Raw genomic sequence first — 3,339 nt, forward strand, 5'->3', positions numbered from 1 at the left:
CCTCCCCCTTCTTCTTCTCCTTCCTCCTCCTCCCCTCCTCCTCCTCCTCCTTCTCCTTCCTCCTCGTTCCCCTCCTTCTTCTTCTCCTTCTCCTTCCTCCTCCTCCTCCTCCTTCTTCTTCTCCTCGTTTTAGAAGAAAAGCTGTTAAGTCCAGTTCCCTGGCAAAGGGCCCAGACTGGGTATTGGCATCTGCCCAAGGCACTTTCCACTCACCAGAGCCATAGGAGAGCCAGTGGAGTGGCAGGTGCCTACCCTGGGAAGGCACCGTCCCAGGCCCCCAGCCTCACCAGGGGCAAGTTCTTGAATAAACTACCTGCCATATCTACCAGTTTACCAAAAGTTGGCCTTTTTGGACTATTTATAATATAGGTAAACTTTTTAACTTGTAAAAATTCATTAGGAGGAAATGATTTTAAAGCTTTTTTTAAAAGCTTTTGGAGATTTCTCCGAAGATGCAGTTGGCAGGTTTCATTTGGTCGTAAGCAGCATCCCGAATGTCCCATTTGCCGTAGGGAGGTTGCGTTTCCTTGGGAATATATTTAAAATGTGGAAACATATATTATTTCATCAGTAACCAAAATTTCAGCATTTGATATTAGAATGTTTATACCAGTTTCATTTGAAGCTTTTGAAAGCCCATTTTCTGTTGGGTCAACTTTAGCATTTGGGGGATTCTTTCACTAACTTCTCAAGGGGCACAATTTTTGTTGTTTGTTATTTCTGGAAATCAGTAGCCAAAAGGTAGTATGCGATGTGGTTGCTCCTGTCATTTCCTAATTGATTTTCTCCTTTAATGCTCTTCTAGCTTTTTAAAGCAATCCATTTTGTATCTTTCCTTTACAAATTCGTAGTTATGGTTGGTGGCTGGGAAGTTTGAGGACCTGATCGTACAGGACATTACAGTAATCCCCTCTTGGCATCTTCCCTCATGTTCTGCTGCTTTAAATGCCTTTACTCTTTCCATGAAATCTCCCATTCAATGCCAATTGCTGTAAACCATGATTCAGTAGGAGAAATGAGTATGGGTGAAATAGCTTGTTTTCAGAAGGCCAAGGTAAGGTAGTGAAAGATTGGCCATTTGATTACTTCAAATACATTGCTAACCTTAACCCAGAGGTTCTCAGTAGGAACATGGGGACTGATTTTGCTCCCCCTGGGGGGGGGGGGACGACACTGTTAGCTGTCACAACCAGGGGACAGGTGTGCTACTGACATCTAGTGGGTAGAGGCTAGGAACGCCGCTGAACATCTGCAGGGCTCAGGAAGCCCTCCCCCCCCCCAAGAATTTTTCAGCCCCAAATGTCAGTAGTGTCAAGATTGAGAAGCCCGGCCTTAAACTAATAACATTTTACCAAAATGGAACTCCGAAGAGGAGCACCCTAAGTGTTTAGACCAGCATTACCCAATAGAAGCTTCTATTGGTGATGGAAGTTTCTGGGGTGTTCTCTATCAGTTCTGTCCAATAATGAGAACCACTAGCCACATGTGGCTACTGAGCGTTTGCCATGTGGCTAGTGTGACCAGGGAACTGAGTTTTTATTTTATTTCACTTAAATGCATTTAAAATGAAAGAGCCACACGCGCCAAGTGGCTGCCATATTAGACTCAGCTTGAGCAGCACGATAGCCCCCGTGGCACGTGGCTCCAGGACCAGACAGTGCTAAATCCGTGTTCCCGGAACGCCACTTTCTAGCTTGACAGCCTTGAGTCATCTAAGCCGCCTGAGCCTCAGTTTCCTCATCTGTAAAGCGGGGGTAATAATGGGACCTGCTCCTTAGAAGAAGATGAGTATCCAGTGCAATAATGCGTGAGCAAGACAGCACGTAGCATGGTGCCTAGCGCGGAAAGCATCTGCAAGACGTCAATCATTGTCAGAGATCTGTGGTCAGTAAAGTAATTGTCGTTCCGCAAGTGGGACTTCTGCGGGGCTTCTAAACAAGACCTCCCCTGCAATATTCTTGAGAGACCGCTGAGGCAGAGCCCTAAATCTCGGCCCTCACCGTATGACCATAGACGTGCCTCTTTGGGCCTTGCTCTTCTCATCTGTAAGATGGGAATAAGAAAAATGGTCATCACAGTCATGCTACTTCCCTCGCTGTTGATATCACAGGATTGCTGGGAGGGCCAAAGGGCTCTGGACGTGGTTTGAAGAGAACTAAGCCCTCTGTAAGCATGAGGCTTATGTTCTGAGTTTGCACACAAGACTGCTTTTGTTTCGAGTGGGCCCAGAAGTTCTGCCTTGGGAGAATTGTCATAAGTCCGAAACGAGAGTGCCTGAACCGGGGAGGTTGTCCTGGAGAGCAGCGGGAAACCAGGAGCTCTTCACAATGTTGGGCCCTCCTCCCTCCATCGCCCAGCCAAGCATGAGGCGGGAGAGTCCAGGCACCACTTTAAGGGGGCACGGAAGCGTGGCGTTTGGAGTTGGGGGGACAGGAGCAGTGTATGGACCCACCTGGCTCCCAGGCTGCTAATGGAGGAGCAAGGCATCCGGCCCAAGGGGAGAGGGGAGGGTCTCCCAGCAGCTCACAGCGGGCCATTAAAGCCATGCCCTCCGAGGGCTCGGCCACCCAGCACAGCGTCTGGCCTGAGAGCTACACACGCTGAAAGTCATGGGCACCACATAGTGGAAAGCGCATGACGCTTTGGAGCCAGACGTGGGTTTGAATCCTCGCAGCGTTACTTACTAGCTGTATGGCCACGGGTGAATGAAGGCCTTAGCCTGCCTGAGCCTCAGTTGTCTCCTCTGTAAAATGGACATAATGATTCCTCCTTCCCAGGGTTGTCACAAGGATTAAATCAGGTAACCGATGGGCCCATAGGTTGCCCTCAGGACACATGAGTTCCCTTGCCACCTGAGAGCGACCTTAGCCACTTAATTAGTCGGAATCCCGTTTTTGTTTCTCCGGGATGGAAAAGGAAATGAAAGTGTTGGCTGGGGGCATCGGAAAGCTGTTTAGGCCTTTCTTGGAGGCGGGGAGGGGGCAGGAGACTCCTTGCTGTGCCACGCACCTGCCCAGAAGAGCAGTCTGAACCGTCTGGGGACAGGTGAGGACAAAGGAGAGGGCACAGGGCTCTGAGGGAGTCACAGACGCGTTAATGAGGGGCCTAAGCAGCCTCGCCTGAACTTGGGAGCACCCTGAAAGAAGTCACCATGCTCTGTGCGCCCAGGGAGAGGCTTTCTGGGGACAGGGGGTTTCCCAGGCATTGGGAATTTCATCTCAAGCCGTATCCGTGGCCGGTGGATCCAGTGGCGGCTCAAGGGGAAAGGGCACAGATTGGACCCCGCTGGCTTTGCGCTCACGCAGCCGTGCCCCCCCCCCCCCCCCCCCCCCCCCCCCC

The 3,339-nt window shown here is 50.5% G+C and overlaps 1 protein-coding gene across 1 annotated transcript in view; it reads left to right on the plus strand.

Annotated features, from left to right (window-relative positions):
• KIAA1210 (KIAA1210 ortholog) overlaps window positions 1-3,339 on the plus strand; it is a 69,254-nt gene that overhangs the window by 4,397 nt on the left and 61,518 nt on the right. The window lies entirely within an intron of this gene.

The sequence above is a fragment of the Ursus maritimus genome (assembly GCF_017311325.1).
Source record: "Ursus maritimus isolate PB19 chromosome X unlocalized genomic scaffold, ASM1731132v1 scaffold_X1, whole genome shotgun sequence".
NCBI lineage: Eukaryota > Metazoa > Chordata > Mammalia > Carnivora > Ursidae > Ursus > Ursus maritimus.